Here is an 18,340-nt window from a genome sequence, read left to right as displayed (position 1 = left end):
TTTATCAGATAGAGAAAAGGGAAATTAGCACTCTCTTTGTCATGTTTCAGAACAAAACTATGAGCTTTGAAGTTATGCATTTGTGAAAGAAACCATCATGGGCTGTTAAAACAAGTTTTTGGTACTGAAAAGGTTAACTAATTTTGTTTCACTGATAAGTTTATCTATGATCAGAACTGAGTCATACAGAAAATACTCCTACAAGAGCTGACCTTTTACTTGTATCCCACACTGAGATAATATTATACTTAAAATGGATATCAATAAGAACTTTGTTTGAAAAAGTATATTTAAAATAAATTACTTTTAAATAACAGAAACTGTTTTCAATTAGCCCTGTTAAAGGAAATCAACTACAAAGTTATGTATGCTTTCTTATTTTCTTTATATAAATTATACCCAGGAGTCCTATGATAGCAGCACTGTACAAACTATGCACTACCTTTATATTTATTTCTTATCAAAATAAACTTAACAAATTAGATTTGTTTTTACAGCACTTTATATCCAATAATGACAATGTTGTATTGGTCCCAGGATAAAAACAATGAAAGTAGCAGCTGAATGGTATTTTTATTAAGAGTTAACAAAAATGTCTTATGCAAACAGAGTGTATAAAGAAAATTAATTCCATAATTCCTCATGATGAAGGCATCATTCTGTTTTTCTTTTTTACCCACAATATCAATCTCATTTGGAAAGATCATTCTGAGGGGAAAACTTTAAGTTTTAGCATTACTTACTCAGCAAAATGATATGGCTGAACTTAAACATTGCTGACTGCTAGGATTTAATATTAGGACCTGGCAAATGTTTTGATAACTTAATACTTTTTAAAAGAAAACTTGTTTGTTACCAAAGATTTTGGGAGCCCAGAAGAAATATAATCTAAAAAATAAGAGAAAGTGCTAAAGATCCAAAGCAATGTTTCTTCTTTTTCCCATTTTTTCCATTTCCTCTACCTTGAACTGGTTCCTCCATGCTAGCAATTTAGAGGCCTTTTTATTGGTGGCAGATTCAAGTATCTCTGAGATATTCACCGTACAACTCAGCAAGAGTCCATGTTTTCTTCCAGCAGTGGCAAAACAGCAGAGCTAATAGTCTGGGGCTTGTTACTAAAAATGAGTCCTTATAAAAAAAAAAAGAGAAAAAAAACGCAACCATTGTTTAGAACATGTGGTTTGCTGCTATTAAGTTAATAGTGGAAAACCTCATTACTTTTAAAGTTCTTTTTATTTTGTGGTGGGATTGTTCTCTAGACTGAAGCAGATTTTCTCTTAAGCAGAGCCTCTAATTCCACCTTACAATCTTCTGTTCAACAAGTCACTCTTTGCTTGGCAAGATGCATGTTTTAAGTCAAAGTGCTGAATTAAAAGGGAAAAAAAGAAAACAAACATTTTCTCACACGTGCCTCTGGGGCTGCTAGCAGGCACTCGTGTGTCATATTCTCCAGCTTTTGCTCTGACAGGAGGAGTTTTCCAATAAAGATCTTGGGTTAAAGGTGCTCTTTGAGCAGTGCTAACAAAGTTTCTGTCTCTACTGAAAGATTAGATGCTGCTGAGGGCTCTGATGAGGTCAATTAGAGGTTGGATAAATTCCGATGCCAGCTCTGTGCAGGAAGCACCACAGAGAAGCAGAGATGCAAGAAAGGTGTAATATGGTTTGATGGAGCCATGGGTTCTGAAAAGCAAAGTGGCCAAACAGAGAAGAAAATAGAAGATTGCAAAGGCTTCTAGTTCAGGTTTCTTCTCAAATTTTGGAAGCATCTAATCTGAGTGTTCATTGAGGCTATAACGATTTACAATAACGGAGAACCAAATCTGCAATTTGAGAGGAAAATAACCCCAGGCAGAAGCCTTGCTTACAGCTTGCGTGCTATATATGCCTATATATATATATATCTCCTACTTACAAGTTACTATGACTCAAATCTGAAACTCTCGTGGTTTAAAATACCAAGCGCAATTCAGAGTCACACAATATTTGTGTTCCACCAACAGCCCAATATTTTTTCAGTTACATATGTTCACACCATATAAAATTCACTCTTGTGTAACTCAGTCTTTGAGCTGTATTTCAAGATACCCTTAAACCTTCAAATTCAGCCATTCCCCTTGCACTCTGCACTTTCCTAGGTACCAGTTCAACATGAAAATTTGACATATGAATAAGCAAAATTTATACACACCACACAAGATCACTGATTATCTGATGATGGGGGTTTTTTCCTGAACATCACTCTAGCTCTTCTCAGCAAAGTTGCCAAAGCCTGAGATCTACATCTAGAAGCTGACTCACTTGGCCTCACTGCTGCTCAGGTCTTGCTTCTCCATCAGTGGTAATTCTGGAAGCTCAGGAGTTCAGTCCCTCAGTGTTTTGGGGGAATGAAAATGGATCAGCTGCCCAGCAGACAGAGGAGCCCTGACCAGTCTGAACTCATACACGCTCAGCAGTGACTACCAAAAGTAGCTCTGTCTCACTGCAGTTCACAGGTTTGCTTCAAGCCAGTTATACTAAGCTTTGCAAAAGCACAGCAGACGGTTGCTCATCGCTTCACTGTAAGTAAGAGTACCTCGGGAGGAGAGGTCTGATCTTCAAAGGGCATGAGCACCTGCAGCTCCCATACCAGCTCAGAAGAGCAGCAGGTGTTCAGCATCTCTAAAATACCAGGCTTTGAACTTAAAACACATGAATGCTTGGATAACCTTGCAGAGGTGGGGTGACTCTTGCCATGTAGAGATTTAAATAATTAGTTCAGAGCTGGATACAACTATAAACCACATAAGGGCCAGGACTGGCCTCTCAAGTCCCTTGTTTTTCAGACAGATGAAAGCTGTATGTAACCAGCCTGGGACTGAGAAAATTTCATCTCTTGGCAGATGTCTTAAGTGTCAGCTGAGATGGAGAGTGAGACCTTGCTTGGGCAGAGGGTGACGCTTTAGAGCTGCAGTGTTTCTCTGTTGGTGCAGTGAAACCAACTCATTTTTGACATCTCACACGCATACAATTGAAAAGTGAGCTTGTAAAAAGGGGTTACTGCAAGAGCTGAGTGAAACTAGCTTGTTCAGTTCGCAGAGTTTTTGTGTTAACTTTCTTATGTTTTGTTTGGTACAGTCGTATACTCCAGGAGTTTTGCTTTGAGTTTTAGCTTCAAAAAAAGCAAAACTGATTGTAAACCACTGTATTTTGACTTTTCATTTTGAAACTGCATCTCTCCCAGAAAGTTTCAAAAGACAAAGTGCAGAGTACTGGTAGCCTGGGGTTTAACTCAGCCTGTGTTCAAGCTGTCAGACTGAGGGTCATAGACAAGATTCGCTTCCGTGCAGTGATGCTGAGACCTGGCTTTTCCGTGCAGTCTCATGTCTGCTATGAAACTACACAAAACTACCCGATTTTATGTAGTTTCTTCCAGGAATAATAGGCAAACCCATTCCAGAGTTGTCAGATTAAACTAACATTAAATAGTGGCAATTAGCAATTGTTATTTTTAATAGATTTGTTTCCAGCTAGGTCCAATAAAATTATTATAAACATTTGCTTAAACAGAAATCCAGAGATACAGATAGCACTATTTACTGGTAAATGAATGCTGTTTGCTTACCTTCACCTTAACAGACACAATTTGTCAGAAGCAGTAGGGTAGTGTCCAGAAACACCTTCCTGAAGGAAGCTTTGAAGAAACACCTACCTAAACATACTTTTATCCTTATTTTATCCACTTCCACATTTATTTTCTTAGCAGCCGTTCAGCCCAATGGTTAACACATTGGATTATCATTCCTAATGGTCACAGAAAACCATTTCTGTCTAATTTACAACAGCACTGATTATCATATTTCCATGGTCATCATTTAACTTTCCACTATATTAATAACCAAGACGAATTTTACCTAGTGAGTAACCTGACAAAAATATTGCACGCTTATTTCTCTTTCTAACCATCAAAGGTCACGACGATGACTCTGGGTATCAGCATTTTTCCTGTGTGATTCACTTACACCAAGAAAACCCTCTAGACATATATTCTTTTTTTTTGAATTCCAGCTTAACCATGAGGATCAACAGGTCCCTTTCTCTGTGGGTGGTGATAATGTCAGTACACCACTGCCCAAATAAGCTTTCTCTATAGGGAAATGCTAACATTTAATTCTTTAAATTTAAACCACATGTATTTTGGTCTCATAACTGCACTCTGTATTAACTGCCTTTTGTTATTAATTTGTATCACTAAAGCTCCTAACGAAACTGGTTATTTAAATTGGAAGTGTTAGGTGCAGTAGAAATCTAAAATTTCCCTACAAGCTATAATAGATCAAAATATTTAAATATTAACTAAATATTTTACCTAGCCATTGTAAATTCATTTTCAGAATTAATAATGACACAGCTCTGTGTATGTTCAGTGTAAAGCTGTGTCTCAGAAGAGCTGTTCTTTTCAGCCCATTTCAGGGAACATAAACAATGGCTTCCAAATGGTTTCTATCTCTTACCTTCATCTTATTCAGAAACAAGAGGTGTCATTAAAGTGCTGTCTGCATGAGACCTCCACCAAGAAGAGCAAATTATGTGTGGGTTGACCGCATCCAGTTTTCCTCCTTGGTCCTGTCTGGAAGAGTCACTGCCACTCTATACATTCTTTGCTTACATTGCTGTAGGGTGACTGCAAATACATAGCTGCCAATGGAGTAAAAATGTTGGTATTTGGGACAAATGCTCAGGGACTTCTTGTTCAAATGACACAAAACACAGTTAGGATTAAGTGCAACAGTTTCCCCAAACTGAATTGTTCCTCAGTAAAATGTAACACAACTGCAAATATTAAAAAATGAATAGACAGATTAGCTCTAAAACTGCAATTACACTAAAAACTAGTAAGGGTAGAAAGACCATAAAATTGAGTATTTTCTGTAATCTCTGGAAATTAAACAGTTTATTTAACATTCACACATATGATTTAGATAATATTTGCATAGTTCTATACTTATGGTCATTATTTTAATTATACATTTCACGTTTCATTGTACAGATATTTAATGCACATAAACCGTAAACCTTTATGTTGCAAATAGCAGAGTTTAGATACAAGCACATTATCTTTTGAATAGCATTTTTTGAACCATGTGCCACCTCCCAGGGACAAATTCATGCTGCCTTTTTTTTTTCAATCTGAATTCTGCAGCTAATTCCATAAACTACATCTTTCACTGACCAGAGTGCGCTTCAATCTCCTGGACTAATATTAATAAAAGGAACTTTTCCCACTCTGGCTGGGAGAGCTTACTGGGGCCTGGTAAATCATATCAAAAATAACAGTCATCTGAGATGGTTCCAATAACTCAAGAGATATTCTCTGGGCTTGGCCACAAATGTCAGGGTGCTTAGGTTGTAACTCTCTGAGGCTTGCCATAATGCACATTCTTTACAATTTCACAATCTTTCAATTAATTCCCAGTCCATAAACTTTTATCATGTGCTCTGGTATTTAGTAAAAATATTAAAAATGCCGTTATACCCTTCTTAAGGGACAAACCATTCCCAGCTCTCTGTAGGAGCCTTCCTCCACCTTCATTCAAGCTCAGATTCCCAGTGATCAGTGAAATGAATGATACCAAGAGGGTATCTGTTTCTTTCAAACCACTGCAGCCATGCCTTGGGGGTTGGTCCTGAAGAAGCCTGATAAAGACTTTAAAAAAAAAAAAGAGTACATGAAAACAGTTCTGCTTCATTTAGAAATGATAAAATTACTGCAGTGCCCCACTAAATCAGATTTCATGATTGCTTTTTAAGTGACCCAACTTCGTGCCTTTTTCTGTAACAACTTCATTTTCTAAACTTCTACAAAAGTAGTCCAAATTCCTATTGCTCGTAATGCTAGTGACTGATTAAAAAAAGCTCCTGGGAAAGTGTTCTCTATCCATACAACCCTAATTAATGCCCATTTATCCAGAATGTTCTATCTTTCAATAGGTTTAATTTCATTTTGAAGATGAGTTATGTATTTTATATGCATACAATTTATAATTGGTATAAATTATATACAGCAAATTCTTCTTTTTATAGAACAGTTCAGTACTTCTCAACGTCACATTTACAATTCATATATAATTACACTAACTAATATATTCAAGGTTTTTAACTTCCCTCTGATTCAGTAGACCATCAAAACAGGGTCTGATTAACATAGGTTTCTAATTGCCTATGTAATTAATGCAAGCATTTCTCTAATTACCTCTATCTGAGTTCCCTGGTACCTGAAATTACTGCTTTCTTCAGTGAAATTAGTCTCCTGCATCATGCCTGAAACTGAGGAATTAAGATTACTTTTGCCAAACTCTCAACAGTTTTGAACATCAGACTGCTGTGTTCCTGATGAAAAGCCCCAGATTTCTGGCCAGGACCTTTCATAGTGTGTACCCTCAGCAAGAGCAGCTCCCAGCTCACGCACAGGTTCAGCTCAGACACCGTAATTCAAAACAGATTCTTGATAGCACCCCACTGAACACACTAACTCTGTACTTGTTAGATACAAAATTATTTTCCTGCCTCTATGTCTTGTTAAACTTAAACAAAACACCTCGGACGGAATTACCTTCACAGCTGTGCTATCTTTAATTTTGTTAAGCATTTGTAGAGGCATATTATCTTCTACATCACTTATCTAAAGGACAAATTCAAATGCCTAAAAGAAGGTACTTAATGTCTGCTGAAATACCCTGGAGCATGCAGGGCTGGAAGAGATGATGTGGAACTTACAGGAGACTCACACCTTTAAACTAGCAGTGAGAGGCCAGGTGGGATACCCAGGGGCTCTGAAATGACACAGGTCTGTGTTTAGACACATGCGTTTCTTCTAAAATTAATAAAACACTAACACTGAAAAACAAAAGAGACTAAAGAAATTTTTATATGATTTCACTTAACTAAAAGCATGAAAAAAATTTAAAAACTCCAAAGAAATAATAATTTTGTCTAAATCTCATACCTTACTGCATAAAAATGTCTCAGAGATCATCACCACTTGCTACATAGGTCCAATAGAAATAAAGCACATCATGAACTGGTCACATTCACAATACTTTTATACTTTGTAATTTCAAATTTTAGAATACCACTATGTTTCCAAAGTTAAATACCCAAAAAAATCAGAAAAGGCTTCATGCAAACCCAAGACTACAGCTTTTAGCTATTCTAGAGTGAAGTTATTAATTCTAAATGTATATACTATTTTGTCTCATTCAGCAACCAATTGCTTGATACGGGTCACAAGACAAGCGTTGTGACATCGGTAGTTAAATGATGCCCTGATAAAGTTATGGTTGACTACAGTACAATCATTTTACATCACTTTGTTGTGATTACAAATTCTAAAAATGTATAATTAATTCCCACTTCAAGGTGGTTCTTGCAGCGAAGCCTTGGAGCTTGTTCTCATAGTTTTCCTCAAGCAAATTTCCCTTTGATTCCAAGAAGAGTTTTTGGTGGAGCATCACATCAGAGTAGCAAATAATCCTTTGTAGTAGCATTTCTAGAAATGGCTGAGGAAAAAATTAGCCTGGCTGGGCTAGCCAACTGGAAGATGACTGCATTGAAGGTACAAGAAAAGTAGATACAGTGCTAAGATGGATCAGGTGAAGTATTTCTAACAGAGTGCGAAAGCTGTTGCATTAATGTTGTATGCAAGGCAATAACTAAGGGTACACACTTCTGCTTGCCTTTGTTTAAAAGCAATCAATTGAGCTTAAGGTAATGCTGGGGGATAAAAAACTAAGCTTCTGAAAGAAAACATCCAATAGGATATAGGGTGGGCAAGACACCCTCTGCATGGATTTCACAGTAATTTTGCTTTTCACTGCCAAAAGACTAAACTTGGTAGACCAGGAGCCCTCAGCAATGAACCAGCAGGATCTTGGGTCTTTATAACTCAGCCATAGTTTTCTCACTCTGATTATGAAACACCAAAAAGAGTCTCTTCATATTAAAAGAGACTGCAGCTAATACCCAGGTGGACACTTAAAGGAAAACATAAATGTTACAACAGACATTAAAATGATTACGTGATTATTTTCTGCTTGAGGCTTATTTATGGAGTAGAAAATGAAATACTACTTTTGGTTACTTTAGCCTAAATCCTAAGCAATTCTACCGGTTTCAGTTGCTTCAATAGGATTACTTCAAGTTCACCTTGAAGTAAATGAGAGCTGAATTCAACATCTTAATTCTGTGTTTCCTTTGGGGGAACTAAAGCCAAAAGGCCACCATACAGATCGATGAATATCACTGATTTTATAGTCATGGGCAGTGAGTAAGCAGTGGTGAACATGTCACAGAGAACAGCAGAAAACAGAAAACAGCTTTAACTAGACATTGGTTTGCCTTACTAACCATCTGCCCTTTGTTGGCTATATGGCAGGATTACATGCTGCACAAAAAATTAATGAAAAATGCAGACCAGCCAACTTGCTTTTGGTTTTGATTTGGAGTAGAGTATCCTTCAAAAGCTATATTTTAAGCAAACATTTTTTTTTTCTTGTCACAGCCAAATTCTCCAGTTCAGGAATTTACAATATTTTCCTTTTTCCAGAATGACACCTGCTGGTGGGAGAAGCATGGATGAATTGCAGATACTTTATAGGTTTGATTGCAGCTAACCTGACATATTCTCAGAGCATGCTCAGCATCTGTGTCCAGGTAAACTATTGCAAATAAAGACTTGGAAACTGTAAAGGTGCTATAAGGAGTATCTTGCAAAAGTAATAGTTTTCCAATCTGATTTAAAACCCTCCCTATCTTACCCAAAAAAGCTGCTGTGCTGCTTCAAACCATCAAGTGCAAGTAAAACCAGCTGCTAATGCAATTATTGGTGTTTAACACCCCAAAAGATTAGCATCTCAAAGACAAGTATTGTGCACATGTTCCTGACTCGGTATAGGAGGACACTGCTAGGAGAGACAGAAAGCAAGTTGTACCTTTGCCAAAGCTGTGACAAATACTCTTCAATACACCAAGCAGCGTTAGGCTCTGTAATGGGCTTCCATATTCATAGCACCTCTGCTTCCTGGGTCTATTGGCATAGCCTGCCCTCCAGCTAAATTGAAGCCAGGCTTGAGATTTTGATGCTTTCAACACATTTGCAGCAATATTTCCAAAAGTGATTTCCAATGCTAAGAATACCCTCATTAGGAAGGCACAAATTTATTTCCTCTTTCTGAGATGCCAACTATCCGCCATCTTCTATAATGGCAAGCAGAACAGTAGGTGCTCAGGACCCTGAAGAAAAGTCTACAGTTGGACTCTAAACATCTAGAAATGTGAATTATTGAAGCTACTCTAGGATATTTTTGGACAAGAAGTTGTGGTAATTTTAAGAAATCAGATTTTGAGACCTTTGTTTTAAACATGACTTGCGAAGAAATATTTGTGGAAAAAAATGCTCGCTTATACAGAAAACAGTATTACAAATACAATTCAGAATTAGAATTTAAACAGTTCCTTTGAATTATTTAGAAGAGCATAGGCAAACATACAGATTCAAATGTGCTCCCCTTGGGTCAATTATTAATATATAGGTATTGCTATGGCATACCTCACTAACATCAGAAGGCAAACTGTCTTGTTGATCACAATATTTAGTGGCATTAAGCTGCAACTCAGGAGACTTGGTTTCTGTTCTAGATTTGTCACTGGTCTTCTTTATGGCTTTGAGCAGATACATGGCTTCACAACTCTGTTCCTTCAGTTCTCCCATCTGTGAAAAGAAGATAACATTGCTTTAGTATGATAGTTAAGTGACTGATTTACAAAGATGTTTTTATTTATTTTGGTAAATGCAAACACATGAAAAGGGAGTACATTGGTGTAAACTAAGGCACTTTAATAGACTTTCAATGGATAGTTTAGATCTGGAGAGTTTCTTTAAACGTATTTCTTGTGAAGTTCATCAAAACTTCAGTCCCACCTCTGGTTGTACATACTTCTGTTTATAAAGTCCTTGCTTATCACATACGATTACAACTATCAAAAGCTGGAACCTTACCATAATTTTGATTTATCCTCCGTAACAAAGCAATGACTTCATAAGGAGCCCAGCTACATCCCAACATCTTCAGAGTGGGGCTTCAGCCCAGGGTTAAGTACTTTGCTGAGAACAGAAGCAGGCTGGAAGCAGAAAGACTGATATAATCCCCCAACCTATGATAGCTTGGCCTTCTCCACAAGGTTTGAGCTAGCTGAAAAGCATAGAAAAATGCAGAAAAGATGCTTGTGCAGATATGTTCCTACCTTTTACTGCCAGAGCCTGAGGAGATTTACTGAAAAAGGTTTTCTAGCTGCTCCACTTAGCTCAAAGAGTGTCTCCTTGAGTATGTCATTATCAACAATTGACTGACAACTGTGTTATAATGCAGCAAAAAGACCCTTCTCATCCCAAAGTGATAGCACTGCTTGTCTTGTCAGAGTAAAGGTCAGCTTGAGCTTTGAGATCAGGTTACTGCTTACCCTTAAGTAGTCTTTCCAGCTTTTAATGCCACACATGGTGAATAAAATACATGCATGGGACAGACGCAGCCTGGGATTCAAACAAGCCTCTGCACAAAGATGAGAGCTCTGAATCTGGCTGAATTTGGCAGAATTTTTCTGCTCTCTCAACTCCACCTATTGAGCTCACATGGCATGGAATAACCCGGTGTTGGGATTACTTTCATGTCCCATTCTTTTTATTTCACCTAGGACATTCTTAACTTAAAGCTTTTAAGCCTTGCTTGCCAAATCATTAGATATGCATCATCACCACAGATCTATCCCACTTCTTAGTAGGCAGCTACTAGGAAACTGGTTTGGACCGAAGCACTGCAGCTACAGTGTTTTTAAGCGCTCTCATCATTTCTGGTAATGTGTTACCAGCATCATTTCCCACAGAAATGCTCCTATCCCTTCCCCCATCAAACAACATATGCCCTATGACCAGTCCCAGCTGACCCAGACTCCCTTAGCTGCTAAACCATGCTATCACCAAAAAGCTCCTCCTCAAATGCCTCTGGCTTAAGCTGACCTCCCTGAGGATAGCACTGGGCTCTGCAGAAATGATCTCCAGCATCAGAGTTAAGCATTACTTTAAACTGATCCGCACGGAACAAGAAATAGCAATATATCACACCATGGTTTAATTTTCTCACTAGTTTTGCATGTGTAGCTTTTCCTCTGCATGATGGACAAAACTTTTCTTCCTCCTGTAACCGGCTGCCTCCAGCTTTGGTTGATTCTGTACTTCAAAGAGTACTTTCTTCCCCAAAAAAGACTATGATGTCCTTTTCTTCTCTCATTTGTATCAAGCTTTCTTTTTTTGTCTTACCCACATAAATTCAGTATTTGTAAGGGACTTTATCAGCATGTACTTTTCTGTGGCCTCTCTCAAAGGACCACAGAATCACAGAATGGTTGAAGTTGGAAGGGACAACCAGGGGTCATTTAGTTCAACCTCCTGGCTCAAGCAGAGTCACCTAGAGCACATTTACTCAGGATCGTGTCCAGACAGCTCCTGAATATCTCCAGGGAAGAAGCTTCCACAAGCTCTCTGGACAATCTACTCCAATGCTCAGTCACCCTCACAGCAAAGTTCTTCCTCATGTTCAGGTGGAAGGAACTTCTTGTGTTTTAGTTTATGCCCATTGCCTCTTGCCCTACCACCTGGTACCACCGAGAAGAGTCTGGCCCCATCTTCTGGACACTCTCCCTTCAGATAATTCTATACATTGATCAGATTCACCCTGAGCCTTGCCCCTCTCCTCTCATCTTCTCTTTTTCTCTCCTCTCTACTATTATCTCTTCTTTAGGCTGAACAGGCCCAGGACCCTGAATTTGCCTTTGTTGAATTTCAGAAGATTCCTCTCTGCCCATCTCTTCAGCTCATCTAGATCCCTCTGACTAACAGCAAAGTGCGGCAGGGGATCAGCCACTCCTCCCAGTTTTGTATCATCAGCAAACTTGCTGAGGAGGCACTCTATCCCTTCATCCAAGTCACTGATGAGTAAGTTAAACAATACTGTACCCAGCACTGGCCCTTGGGGAACACTGCTCTAAGAGAAATTCCTCTCCTTCCAACTGCAGTCCTTTGCAACCAAGTCAGAGGGTTATTTCTAGGGTTCAGTAACTGCTTTGGGCTGCACAGATACTGTGCAGACACTTCTCGGTGCACAAGCACTTGTCCCACAAGGATGTATACCAGGTAGCCTACATTTTCTGAATGCAACTTACCCTATATTGACCTGAAGAGACCTGAAAGGCTCAGGTTTGCAACTGGGAAAGTATGCCCGTTTCTTCAGAGCACTAAAGGCTGGTGAGTGCTGGAAGTCCCCCGTGTGCAAGGGGAGCACACACAGGGGAAACACTAAGAAGTGTACTGCTGTGTAGAGAACCAAAGCTCCTGGAAACCTGGACCAACCCATCTGTCTGTACTGCCTGTGGGACAGATCTGAACACAGCCACAAGTACATGCTGCTCCCACCATACTTGAGGAAAGCTCACTATGCTCTTGGCTGGGCAGTCTCCCTGCCCAGACCATGGAGCAGCAGAGGAGGTGTACATCAGCCCCTCCTTCCCTTTAGGAAAGGTTAGTGCTATACAGGAGTTTGACCCCCAAACTTGATACAGATCCAGAACCACAAGAGCGCCTCTGCACAGAGGAAGTAAGAAGGTTCCTGAGTGTTGCATATTTTTGCATTTCTATTTTTGCATTGTCTTTTTTTCCCTTTTACATGGTTTCCCTTTCTCTGAGTTGTCACTTTACAATCCTATCCCAAACACCAGAATTATATTTATGGTTTTCCAACTAAAAACATATACTTTCAGCCAAAATGTCATATATTTTAAACTCTGATAAGAGAGAATCTATGCTGTGCATGTCTTCCACGTCTGCACATGACTGCAGACTGCACAGGGTGTATTGTCAGTCCATGGAGAAAAAAAAGCATAGCTACCTCACCCAAACTAGCCGGTGAACTTGATCAGAGAATTGCTATTTCACTATTCTAAGCCTCTTTATATCCCCCCAACTTCCTTGTTTGTCTTCTCCTTCTCAGAGAAAAATATTTTCTGAGGACATATTAAATATGCTGCTGTACCATAGTAAATTCTTCACTGAGATCCAGAAAGGTTAGATTTGAAAACATGTCACTCTTCCAGCAAATCAATGAACCAGATTTCAGATCTGCACACCATGTTCAAGGGCTTTTTTTTTTCTTGCTTTTTTTTTTTCAATTTTTTTTTTCCTATTTACTGTATAGAAATTTCTTTCCTTCAAGAACTGTTTCAAAGCTTTGCACCCCAGAGGTCAAACGAATAGGCCTGCTTCTGTCCATGCAAGTCTCTCCTCCCTTCTTACACAGCGAAACTGCTCTTGTCATATGGTCCCTTTCCTCCTTATGAGACATTCACACATATAGTTTCATACACATGTTCTGCCTGAATTCTGGGTCAACATCCCACTCCCCTGAGTGAAGCCCATTAATTGTCCTGAGCTTTGCTCCCTCATCCGCTGGTTATCTGCCATTCCCATACCCACAGTAAGCCTCCAGACTGCCCTGGTGCTAGATCACCATCAGTTTATCATCTTCACAGCACAGGAGCCTTTCTCTTTCCCACATTTTTTCCAGAGGAAGAAATATTTGGTATTTCTATCAAGCTGATTTCATTTATTTCCTTTATTCCTACATACCCTGCCTTCTGAGATACAATGTTCTTTGCTGATCCCTCTTTTAACTCTGTCCCTGCACTACCTGTTAGCATCTTTCCTGTGATGATTACCCACTGAATTAGATATGGTGCCTTTCCCATTCTTCTGCTTAGGATATAAGTTCTAGGCAGTTTTCACATGAAAACTTTAAAAACTCTACACCTCCTCAATATTTCGACCCCTTGTGTCCTTAGTCTGGATTACTTCAGTAATTAATTCATGTAGTTTATCAAAATATTCCTTTTCAAAATCAGTTCTGCAGTCCTGCTTCTGTTTATTCTTCTACGTAATGTGAACACAGTAGACTTGTGAGTACTTGTTTCAGTGTTTCTTTTGTTACTATTCTTCCACAGAAGCCATGGTGCTCATCTATGTCTAAAATAGGACTGGTTGAGAAATTATTTGGTGAAGAGGTATTTCATCTACCATGTTTATGGATGCCCTGAGAAATAGGTCCCTACTTCATAGAATCACAGAATCCCAGGTCAGAAGGGACCTCAGGGATCATCTGGTTCAACCTTTCTAGACAAACATGACCTAGACTAGATGTCCCTGAATGCTGTCCAGACAACCTACATCTAGGAAGGATCAGTCTCCCATAAAGATATAATTCCCAGATGTAATTTATTTCTCTATACAGCAGAGATCTCTGTTCACGTCTAGATGATAAAGATTAACTAAGGACTACAGCAGCCATCTGGAATGTTCTCTACAGGTTCTCTTCTAACTAACTTTTCCCAAAGTCATTTCAGCACAGACAAATTTTGTGTTAGGTCAGCAATAAATCCTAATAATTGCTTTTTTCTTTTTTTTTTTCCTTCCTTTTTTTTTCTGAGGGAGAATTTATGACACACTGGGTTTTTTTGAGAAAGCCAACATACAATATTTCCAGCTTAATCCCAAAGCAATTGCATCATTGGACAGCACAAACCCCAGGGCTGCTGGACTCCTGGCTGCCTTAACACTAGGATACCTCAAAAAAAGCAGCCACCTGTAAATTAGGAAGCCTTGGGGCTGGGTAGCCTAAAGGGGCAGCAGCCTGAGGACTCAGGAGGCTTGGGAAGGGTGTCTAAAAGGCCTGATCCTCCATCAGCCTGGTAGGAGGCACGGGGAGGAAAACAGAGAACTGTTAGCCCACTATGTGGACAAGGTGAGCTGGTTATGCTGGAGCCAAGGGAGACCTGGAGTGGGGGAACCAGAATTTACTCCTTAAGGGGCGACTTTACTCACTTTGTTATTTTCTACCACACTGGTGGTCTATCAGCCCATCAAAGAAGTGAGGGGTGGCTGGTGGGAGCCACAGGACAGTGCAGCAGCCCCCCATCTCAGCTCCCTCCGGCGCTTCAGTGGAGCTGATGCACCACATGGACAGCATTTTTATTCCGCAAAAGTGGCATTTGCCAACTGAGCATGGCTGCGCCCAAAAACTTCTGATGAGCTCTTGCCCGCAGCATGCTACCGGCTCCAGTTACCCACACAATATTTAAATCTTTCACAAGCATTGAAAATGTGAAGCAAGACCAGCATTTCAGCCACTAATGAGTAATACCTCTGAAGCAGACTCAGCAAGAAGCTTGTGGGAATTTTTGTCTAGCATTATTTACTACTACAAATTACTTACCAGATCTAGCCTGTTCAGGCTGCTGTGCTTGTTACACTAGCAGAAAAAAAGCTGAATTCTGGGAGTCTTTTTTTGTTGTGGTGTACTCTCACTCACTCTCACTAACACCATACAAAAATGATGCCTGGAACTACAATAGCATCATGGAAACTTTCCACTACACGTCAGCGATCCTTAAGGGAAAACATGTACGTATGCACTACAGATACTGTATGCATTTCCGGGAACCTTGTTAAAATAGGTCACATGAAAAAAAAAACAAACAAGTCAATTAGGAAGAAAACTGCTTCATCAACTTCTTCCGTTACTCATACCATAGGGCAGATAACAAGACCAAAACCAAAAGTGTAATTTTCAAAAGCCTTTTGAAAATCTAGCTGGGTTTTCTACCTTGTTACCTTCATGAGCCACACAGACAATGAGCAGTCCATGATCTTTTGACACACAAAACACCTAAAGTAGTGACAGGTTTCAGGATTAGGTCCAAACACTGAATTGTTTAATTCAAGAACAAACCACATTGTATTTTGCTTATGCATCTGTAAACAGAATACGGTATGATGAAACAGAAAAGTCTCCTTGCGGTTTTGTGTGCATCATCGTTGCCACTTTCATAATTAGAGGACATAGGCTACCATTAAAATCAAATGCAAAGTTCCCATTGACTTTAGTAGATGTAAACCAGGCATTAACATTATGCTTTTCAGTTTTCTTGAGGTTTAAACACCTCATAAAATAAATTTACAGATGAACTAGTAAATGTATGCTTACAAAGAAACCTCCTAAGGACTCCCCAAAGCCATATTTCTAAATGCTGCTATTCATTCAGTTTATATCATCAGACAGATTAAGGGACTGTCAAACAAAGGTGCATAGATCAAGAACAGCAATAAGAAACGCTGAAAATACATTCCAGAAATATAATTCCAAAAATCATTTGACATATTTGACAAAATGGACTTGGAAGAGGGTTTTATATTATGCGACATATTACATAAGCTCAGAAAACCCTACCTATTTATTTATCTGCCTATCCATTTCAGCAATCTGTAAATGCAAACACATACAGTATATGCACCCAGGGTTTTTTTCAGGAACCCTTTCAAAACCATTCAAATAAAAATGCAAGAAAAGCTAATTGAGAAAGACAGAAAAAGTGAGGGGGAAGAGAGATTCTAACCAATGGGAAGTCAGAAATACTACCATCCGGAGCTGACATTTTCTTCTTTAGAACTATGTGCCCGTTGGGCATAATTTCTGATCTCGCAGACTTTCCACGTGTAAAACTCCAATTGACTTCAGTGCAAACGAATGAACTGCAGGATATAATTAAGCCTGTTGAGGTCTGAAAAACAATCTCATTTACTGCCTGAACATTTCTGTGAATTTCAGAGATTTTCAAGATAGTTTGCTTCATTCATTGCCAAATAATAATTTATAAATAATTATAAGGTGTAAATATAAATAGAAGGTTAAACATTAGATATAAGGAACCAACAATTACCTGACTTAATGAAGGTAGTATTAAATCAAACATCATACATGACATTACCAAAGAAAGAGTTGTGATTGATGGATGACATTTGCACAATCATCTTGTTCCAGATACTACCGGCACAAGCAGAAAGGTGCTTTTGACAATTAATAACCACTTGGGAAGTGTTTGCCCATTAGCAAACATGAGCATGGTAGAAGAAAGGATACTGTCCAGCTCTACAGAGAGAAATTCAACTATCTTAACCTGGAGACCTTGTTTTCTTTTACTGTCATGCCCTGCTTTATTCAGAAAATACTTTGTACCTTCTCAACAAGTGGAGTTCTACAGTTATCATCCACCAATTCTCTTCACTGCTGCTTCATCTCCAGAAGAGGCTTGTACTAGACAGGGATGAAGCCATATGAGAAAAAAACAGTGCAATCACAAAACTAGGGTCAGTGTTTCAATGCAAGAGTGTTTCAAAGCAAGAGAGATCATTCTGTTATTCTTAATTTTAGGATACTTGTCCATGTAGCTTGAACATTATCTCAATGAGGTGTTTTGCATATGCTTGATTTTAAAAACAAACTAATCAAGATTGCTTCCACTATGTGCATCATGCCCACACCAATCCATTAACTAGGATGGTGCCTTCAGGCCCACACAGACTAATAGAGAAGCATACAGTGAAGAATCACAGAACCATGGGCATTAGATCACAGAACATGGAGCATTAAGTCAGGAAGGATCTCAGGAGCTCATCTGATCACACACGCCACTCTTTGTAAGGCTAATTTCGACATTCGATGTGGTTGCTCAGGACCTTGTTGAGGTTGTCCAACCCCTAAGTGCATTCAAGCTAGTGGCAAAGAGGAACTACACTGAAGGCTTGCCAACAGCACATGGATGAAAACATTTGGGAGCCCCAAACAGGGGTCAGACTCCCTGCTCTCAGTTCCACTGAGAAGCATCGCTGCAGCTCAAACTAACACCCAGGGACAATACTACAGGGGTTGTCTCTGGTTTGGCCTCTGGTGCAACCAGCTCAGTCATTCTGTGAAGATGCTGTATGTGTGGAAAATCTGATCATGGGAAGGAGCTGTGCAAGGCAGAGAAGACAAAATCTGGAAATATTTGCTGTTAGGCTTTAGTAAATCTCTGTGGAATATTTGGTAACCGTGGTTTTTTCCATGTCTTGAAACAGCTGACCAAATTTGAAAGGCTTTGTGAGTATGGCAAAAGGCACATACCAGACTCAAAGGCAGAGAAAGGTCTCTCTTTGCTCCACAACCTTTAAAAATACAGGGGTAAGATTTTTCTTTTTCTTTTTTTTTACATAACAGAAAAACATAATTTTTACTAGCCTTTTCTTTATAAATAGGTCAATCACTTTCAATTAAAAAGAATAAAAAACCTAGAGACTGACACTGAATAACAATAAATTTAGCCCAAATACATTAAATTTGGCAAAGCTCTGAAAAAATGAAAACAGAATCTGATAACAGGAAGTGTTAGG

The 18,340-nt window shown here is 39.0% G+C and overlaps 1 long non-coding RNA gene across 1 annotated transcript; it reads right to left on the bottom strand.

Moving 5' to 3' along the window:
• Nucleotides 1-253: 253 nt before the first annotated feature.
• Nucleotides 254-4,484, bottom strand: LOC133271411 (uncharacterized). Its single transcript, XR_009744126.1, has 2 exons — nt 2,299-4,484; nt 254-1,128 (listed from the first exon to the last, which is right to left on the bottom strand). It is a non-coding gene; the product is annotated as an uncharacterized LOC133271411 (long non-coding RNA).
• Nucleotides 4,485-18,340: the final 13,856 nt, after the last annotated feature.

This window comes from Pezoporus flaviventris, unplaced genomic scaffold (assembly GCF_033815535.1).
Source record: "Pezoporus flaviventris isolate CSIRO_AGI_PZ_B2104156 unplaced genomic scaffold, CSIRO_AGI_Pfla_v1 ptg000025l, whole genome shotgun sequence".
In the NCBI taxonomy this organism is placed as follows: Eukaryota; Metazoa; Chordata; class Aves; order Psittaciformes; family Psittacidae; genus Pezoporus; species Pezoporus flaviventris.
The sequence above is the reverse complement of the archived record's forward strand: the minus strand, read 5'-3'. Positions and strand labels throughout refer to the sequence as shown.